Genomic DNA, 8,024 nt, shown 5'->3' on the forward strand with positions numbered 1-8,024 from the left:
GAGGGAACTTGGTGATCTCAAATCCAAAGCCAAAGGACGGGGGCACCTGGCTGGCTCAGTGGGTAGACCATGCAACTCTTGATCTTTTTTGATCTCAGGGTTGTGAGTTTGAGCCCCATGTTGGGTGCAGAGGTTATTTAAAAATATAATCTTTAGAGGCGCCTGGGTGGCTCAGTTGGTTGAGCTTCCGACTTTGGCTCCGGTCGTGGGATCTCACAGTTCATCGGTGCAGGCCCCATATGCTGACAGCTAGCTCAGAGCCTGGAGCCTGTTTCAGATTCTGTGTCTCCCTCTCTCTCTGACCCTCCCCTGCTCACGCTGCCTCTCTCTCTCTCAAAAATAAATAAAAAACATTTAAAAAATAAAATAAAAAACATTTAAAAAATAAAATAAATAAAATCTTTTTAAAAAATTGAAAAGATGGGGTACTTGGGGGGCTCAGTCAGTTAAGCGTCTGACTTTGGCTCAAGTCATGATCTCACGGTTCGTGGGTTCGAACCCTGTGTCAGGCTCTGTGCTGACAGCTAGCTCAGAGCCTGGAGCCTGTTTCAGATTCTGTGTCCCTCTCTCTCTGACCCTCCCCTGCTCATGCTGTCTCTCTCTCTCAGAAATAAATAAAACATTTAAAAAAATTTTTTAATTGAAAAGATAAAGTAAAAAAAGGCACACAGGGCCAATGACAGAAAATCAGGCACAACATGACCAGAGTATATTGATGTACATGTTGAAGTAAAGAGAGAGCTGTATATTGTTGAACTTGGGTAGTTACAGGTCTAGGATGGTGCAACCAACTAGGCAACTCACAGTAGGAATTACAGAGCTGCTTTGTGGTGGGGTCATGTACACGAGAGAACCGGCTTTCTTTTTCTTTTTTTTAAGTAAGCTCCATGTCTGACGTGGGACTTCAACTCACAACCGAGATCCAGAGTCATGTGTTGTACAGACTGAGCCAGCCAGGAGCCCAGGCTTTTTTTTTTTTCTTTGCAAATCTTAATTTGTTCTGGCAATGTAACTAACACAGCATTAGGACTTAGGCCCTCAGGCTAGGTGAGGTATTGTGGCCCTTGAGAAAGCTCCAAGATGTCAGGAGGCAGGGAGATGGACTCTTGATGGAAAAGGTATGAGCTGCATAGATGAAGGATGGGTAGGTTTCAGGTGTCAAGTCCAAGCGCTAAGAGAGAGAGGATGAACTGTCTCAGCCTTAATATGGAGCTTTAAAAGAAAAAATATCCTTCCTTTCAATTATTAAGGAGAGATCTGAGGGGAAGGGGGCAAGTCAAGTTGCTCATTGCTTGCCTTCTATGGACCTACAGGGTCTGCGAACAGAAGAAAGAACGGGGATGGACTGATGAGAAAGCAGGAGTGAGAAGGGGAGTCACACAGATCCCTGGTTGATGAGTCAGTTCCTGGACTTGGCCTTTATCTCCCTAGGCCAGAGCAGCAGCACTTCTTTCTGAGGAGATGGCCTGAGTTCGCAGGACTGGGCACACGAGCTTTCCGGCCTTTCCCAGGATCCTCAGTCACTGGGATTCCCTTGCGTCTCAAAAGCCTTGGAACAGTAAAGTCTCTCTCCAGGAATTTCCTTTCCAGTCAATAAGCAGCCAAGTGTCTGGTAGAATCGTCCTTTCCCTGCCAGCAGGGTAGAAATCTGGCCAGCCCTCAGGAAAGTGCCCTGGAAGCCATTCTCTACTGTGCTGCTTTCCCGAATTTACCCAAAGGAAAACTCTCTTTCCATTGCCTCTCCCAGGTATTAGGAGTCTGTTTTGAATAATAGTGGTCTTTACAATTCATGAGTGCTCTGAAAATGTCTGATGGCAAACAGACACAACCAGGAACTGAGCTTCTGAACTTCCGTTCCCCATGTGCTCCTCCAGCTGTCCCGTCTCCACACCAGCACTTAACTCTTCATCACAGAGAAGTAATTTCTATTGCAAGAAAAGGAGACAACCTGAAATTCTTTTGAGTCACGTGACATATTCAGCCATTTGAAAGGTCCCATCTCCAAACCCAGTATAGCCTTGGTCCTTGACCAGACCAGTCAAGGTGTGGAGTCTGCGTGCCACATAACGGGGTCAGAGGCACTGTGGGGACAAAGGGCTGGACACGGAGGCAGGTGTTTTGATGCCAAGTGAGAACGTGGAGCTCTTCTCGCTCACACCTGCCAGGTGTGCCCAAGGGAGTGGCTCACCAGGGCTTTGGGGCTCAGAGCAAGAATGGGGGAGTGCTGTGGAGTGATCAGCTCTTGGGGCTCCCTGTCTTCCAGCTGCTCAGAGAGAAAGGAGCCCTAGTCAAAACAAGATGGGGGTTAGTGTCACGGGAGAGGAAGCTTGAAATGGACATTGAGCAGAGGACGGATTGCAGCTCGTTATTTTGAGTTTAGTCTGAAGCAATGCTCTCTCTATCTGGTGTGTGGAAACAGTGAGATAAGCAGTTATGTTCCCCTTTCAGTGGTGTTGGTAAGGAGGGAGTTCATTGCTTGCTAGGCACTGGTTCCTCATTACTCACCCTCAATCTGGCTGAACGGAAAACACGGGACTCTCAAGATCCAGATGTAGACATGTTGCTGAGTGAATCGGGGGTGGAGCCTTGGCACCTGTGTGCTAAAAAGACACGTTGGGTGATTTTGCTCAGCAGCAAGGATTGGGAATTGCTGATCAGTTACCAGGTCTGACTACCCCAAGTGTTCCATGCGGTAAGATTGGTTATTGGCAGGAACAGGTGAGCTTAGAAGTGTGACCCAAGCCCCAGGGTGTTAGAGATCTGAGGATGGGAGTCCAGAGTCAATCATCTTGAGTTCACACTCAAGAGTGAACTGGGAGGGGCGCCTGGGTGGCTCAAGCAGTTAAGCATCAGACTCTTGAATTTGGCTCAGGTCATGATCTCATGGTTCCTGAGTTTGAGCCCTGCTTCGGGCTCCACACTTAACAGTGCCAAGCCCACTTGGGATTCTGTGCCTCTCCCTTTCTCTGCCCCTCCAGCACATGTGCCACTCTTTCCCTCTCAAAAAATTAAATAAACTTCTTAAAAAAGAAGAATTCGGGGTGCCGGGGTGGCTCAGTCGGTTGAGTGTCCGACTTCGGCTCAGGTCATGATCTCATGGTTAGTGGGTTCGAGCCCCGCATTGGGCTCTGTGCTGATAGCTCAGAGCCTAGAGCCTGTTTCAGATTCTGTGTCTCCCTCTCTCTCTGCCCCTCCCCCACTCATGCTGTGTTTCTCTCTGTCGTAATAATAATAAACATTAAAAAATTTTTAAAAATAAATAAATAAATAAGAAGAATTCTTCTCTAAATTTGACAAGCCTTAAAAAAAATAAAAAGAGGGTTGCCTGGGTGGCTCAGTTGGTTAAGCATCCGACTTCAGCTCAGGTCATGATCTTGCCGTTCGTGGGTTCAAGCCCCATGTCGGGTTCTGTGCTGACAGCTCAGAGCCTGGAGCCTGTTTCAGATTCTGTGTTACCCTCTCTCTCTGCCCCTCCCCCACTCAGGCTCTGTCTCTCTCTGTCTCAAAAATAAATAAACTATAATTTAAAAAAAAAGAAAAGAAAAAAAAAAGATGAACTGGGAGGGAGACTGGTAAACTGTCCTGGAATAGAATCTCCCAAGAGACTAAGAACAGTACAGTCTGTCCCCAGATCCTCCTACATAAGGCATGTGTGAATGTAACCTCCTGAACCTGATTCTAATCTCTCCTGTGGTTACTTGGCTCCTCTAGCTTTGGAGAGGTACACAAGACCCAGCATGCACCAAGCAGTACTGCACTCAGATTGTACAAGGCTACGCGGCTTGTGTGCAGATCTGGGCAGACCTGAGTGATAAGAGCTCAAGAGGAGGCTCTGAACAGTGCGGGTTCCCACACCAGCCAGAGCAGAGCAAAGCCAGCAATCGAACAGTGGCACACACTGGCTGGCTCTGCCCCAGAACCGACTGGAAGAAGCCAACTGGGGCTTCGTGTTCTCTAAGCAAAGTCCCCATGGAGCATCTCTGTTTCTGCTTCAGTAGTCCTGAATTTGGGTTTGGCACCAAATTAAGAACTCACCCCAGTAAAAATTTGGTTAACCTGTAAAGTCAATATGAACTTTTGATAGGCATGGAGACATGGGCTTTTAGTCCCAGGGTCAGAGACCAAAATTTTCATCAGCTCTGTTGTGGATTTGTGTAAGAACTTTGGACAAAACATCAGGCTTCCAGGCATTAGCTTGCTTATCAGCTCCTGGCCAGCTCTGCCCACCACGCAGGGGTTTTGTAAGGCTTAGCTGCCACAGGAGATGAGGAAGTAATATTGAAAATGTACACAATCCATTCTTGTGTTAGTTATTTCAGTTGTGCTGTGGACGGTTGTGAACTGACCCAATCCCCACAGGCTAGTCCCCTGTTTCTATGCCTTCTATTGCGTTTTCCCAACAAGTAGTAAAAAACACTTTTTCTGCCAAACAAACTTTTTTTTTTTTTTTTGTAACAAAAAGGACCAAGCTGGATATGAAGGGTATCTTTCTAACCAGACAGAGGCTATTTGAGGCTATTTGTTACCAGGACAGGTAACTGAGAAATATAGATTTCATTCCCTAGAGAACATTAAGAAAATAAGGTACATTTAGATGTTTGGGAGAATTTAGGAGAGTCTGGGGACAGGGAGAAAACCAGACACACTCTGGAGACTCAGTTCAGCTACTCAACTCTGTGAGTCCTGCCTCCCTGAGGGAATTAACCAACCTCTAAAAAAAACATTAGCAAGGGCACAGATCTGGTGCAGATAGTTGGCTTCCCAAGCAACTAGCTAAGTGATCTCATGCAGTTTCCCCGGCAATAAAACAGGGAGAATAATATCTTTACCTCAGATAAGATAATGGATGTGAAAACCTTTTGTGAAATACAATCCTTTGAAAGACTGAGATATTGGTATAGATACAATGAGATTGTATCGCAAAAGGAAAGAAAAAGCATGATTTTTAAAAAGTACAAAAAGCAAAAGCAAAGAAAGCATGATTTTTAAAAAGTATAGGATTATGACACGTAAGATCTTGGGACTCTCTTGATTGAGGCCAACTGCAACTGTAAGGAATCTCACCTGGATTTTTTTGGTCTTTTGTATACCCAGAAATCCACTATTCATCCCTCTGTCAACCTGGGTCTTTCTTGAGAGGGTCATTAACTGAAAAATAAGTGAACGTTTATAAAACAGAATTTCAAAACAGTGAAAATTAAAAATTAAGTAGCAATCCTATTCTTCTTCAAAAGGGAGCCATTTGTTAAATCTCCAGTGGGTTTATCATTGTGTTTCTGGGGTACAAAGACCTTAGGAAACTTCAAAAGGACCAAGAAACCTGGACTAGAAACAGAAGGAAAGTAGGGTTATCCTGGGGGCCCTCAGAAGCTGTGGATGGGGAGCCAGATGCTCAAAAGACTTCTGGAATTTACTCTGCTGTCCTCAGGGTCTGGCCAGGCAGCTCATGGCTCTCTTTCTCTTCTGTGGCTTCCACCCTAGCCGTGGCAGTCACAGAGGGCTGAGAATCGGGGAAGAATCTTCTCCCCTGATGAGGGAGAGGATTCCCAGGATTTCAGGTTGGACATTGGAAGGCATTTTCTGAGGGATACATGTTTACCCAGGGTGGGGTTTGTGTTAGCCTTGTACAAGCGATGAATTCAAGGACACCGGAAATTCTCTTGGGCTTTTCTGAATAATAAAGATTACACATTCCCTTGTTTATCTAAGGGAAACGCCTCCCGATTCCAAACATTTGACTTACAAATTCCCTTTCTGAGAACAATGCCCTTTCATGAATTGGGGACGGTCTGTACAAACAATGGCTGGTCAGCTGTCACAGTTCTCAGGACAGAGGGTAGGGTGTCACCCCTACAGAGTGGGGTATGCTTAGAAACTCCCAGTGCTTGTTAGGGATGCATAAGCATACAAGAGGTGACAGGTCCAAACCCATCCAGAGGAACATGCCCTGTGCACGTGTAAAGCACAGGTCCTAACAGTATGTCACCTAACCTTTACTCTGAGCTGGAGAATATTGGGTAACCGTGACCTCCACTGAGGTCATAGTAACACACTGAGATATTTTCCAGGGCAACAATGTTAAGAAAAAATTAACTCCCAAGTAGCACACTTAATCATTTTTCTTGCTTATCTTTTGTTTTTCTCACGATTTTATTTTTAAGTAATCTCTACACCCAGCGTGGGGCTCAAACCCACAACCCCAAGATCGAGAGTAGCATGTTCTACCAACTAAGGCAACCAGACACCCCTTGCCTGTCTGTCTTTTGACAATACAGGAGTAGAGAAAATGTCTGGAAATCAGAACACTGAGGCTGTCTTTGTTTTGGGGGTCTCTTTCTTTCTTTCTTTCTTCCTTTCTTGCATTTCATGTAGACAGTTTTATTTATTTGTTTCAGCTTTAAAAAAAAATACCATTGACATAAGTACTATACAAGTTTAAGGTGTACAGCATAATGGCCTGACTTATCTATATTGTAGAATAATTGCCACAGTAAGTTTAGTTAACATTCATAATCTCAGATAGATACCAAAAAAAAAAAAGAAAATGCTTTTTTCCTCATAATGAGAACATTTAGGGTCTACCCTCATAGCAACTTTCAGAGGTACCACATAAAGCAGTGTTAATCACAGTCATCAGCTGTCATTACGTCCCCAGGGCTCATTTATAGAACCCGGGCTTCTTCCAAACCCCAATTTGTAGAGTTCTAGGCAGACATAGATTAAGATTTTGTTGGGTTTAAAGGCTATACAATGGAGGTGGGGGGAGACAATAAAAAATTATGAATACCAAATTATGAATAGCAAGAGAGACATCCTGAAACTTAAACTTCACTTTAAGAGAAGTGAAGATGGAAATGGAAGAAGATTCCATGGAAATCTTACAGAGCCTTAAATTATTTTTTGTAAAACATTCGCACTTCTTCATGCCTTAACTGAATTCTGGATTTTCCCTGACAATGTCTTCTAGTTGAAAAACTCACCAGGGTGGTGCCTGGCTGGCTCAGGCGTTATGCATCTGACTTCAGCTCAGGTTGTGACCTCATAGTTCGGGAGTTTCAGTCCCACATGGGGTGAACTCCAGCCCAGCTTTGGAGGAGCCCCACTTCTCTCTTGGTCTCTCTCTCTCTACCCTTCCTGGGATTCTCTCTTTCTCTTTGCCCCTCACTCAATCTCCCCACCCCTTCCCCCCAACACACACACACAAAAGAAAGAATGAAAGAAAGAAAAACTCTCTAGGGTAAAGGCTCTTTCTTCTCTCATGCCCCCAAGCTGTGGGGCCTGTGGAGGGAGAGGTGCTGCACACCCCACAATTACAGAGCTTGCCGGCAAAACCTCCAGTCAGACCTTCCCCTCTCCGCCCCTGGGGGTTCCTCTACGAAGGCAGTGGGATTGAGGCACATGGCTACCTCCTCTTCCTCCCAGCCAGTCTCCTGACAGCAAGCTGGGCCACGTCGGCAACTCACAAGCTGGCCACAGCTGTGGAACGTGTCCCCTCATTTTTGGATCATCTGGCAGCTTCAAAGCCTAGATCCCCTTTCCAGTCCCGGAGCCCCAGCCTCTCCCCTGTCTCGCCCTCAGGGCTTCCAAACGTGCCCTGTGTTCTCATAACTGCACTTCGCGGGTGTCTGCCTTCTTCCGCGCTCAGGGGCTCCTCTCAGGCCGCGGCCTCGCACATGCGCGCCCCGCCCCCCCGCGCCCTCACGGTCTGTCTTCCACCTGGTTTGGAAGCGGCCCTCNGGCCTCCGAGGAAATACACTTCACTTTCCCTCCCACCGGGGGAAGAGCCTTCTCAGATCCGATTCCTGACCCCCGCGGGGTAAGAAGGGTCTTTTGCATCTGTATACAAACAGCTTTCAAGTATTTAAGGTGCTTCCCCGGGGCCTGACCTGGAATGGTTCCCTCCTCACCTTGGCCACCCGCTGTCTGATTTCTCTCGGTTCGGTTCTCCCGCTGCGGTTTGCCGAAGAGAAACCGGAGAGCCGGGCCACTCGGCCTCAGACAGACCCCTGCGGCGCCACCTCGCG

The 8,024-nt window shown here is 46.5% G+C and overlaps 1 protein-coding gene and 1 long non-coding RNA gene across 2 annotated transcripts in view; one reads left to right on the top strand and one right to left on the bottom strand.

Moving 5' to 3' along the window:
* Positions 1–677: 677 nt before the first annotated feature.
* LOC144227549 (uncharacterized) lies at positions 678–5,126 on the bottom strand. The gene is made up of 3 exons (XR_013333956.1): positions 5,065–5,126; positions 2,506–2,600; positions 678–1,925 (listed from the first exon to the last, which is right to left on the bottom strand). It is a non-coding gene; the product is annotated as an uncharacterized LOC144227549 (long non-coding RNA).
* Positions 5,127–7,797: 2,671 nt separating this feature from the next.
* ADIPOR2 (adiponectin receptor 2) overlaps positions 7,798–8,024 on the top strand; it is a 123,338-nt gene continuing 123,111 nt past the window's right edge. The window contains exon 1 of the mRNA XM_077759240.1: positions 7,798–7,816. The gene's annotated coding sequence lies outside the window, so the exon portion shown is untranslated. The remainder of the gene's footprint in view (positions 7,817–8,024) is intronic.

The sequence above is a fragment of the Crocuta crocuta genome, unplaced genomic scaffold (genome assembly GCF_008692635.1).
Source record: "Crocuta crocuta isolate KB4526 unplaced genomic scaffold, BGI_CrCroc_1.0 scaffold72, whole genome shotgun sequence".
Taxonomy (NCBI): Eukaryota; Metazoa; Chordata; class Mammalia; order Carnivora; family Hyaenidae; genus Crocuta; species Crocuta crocuta.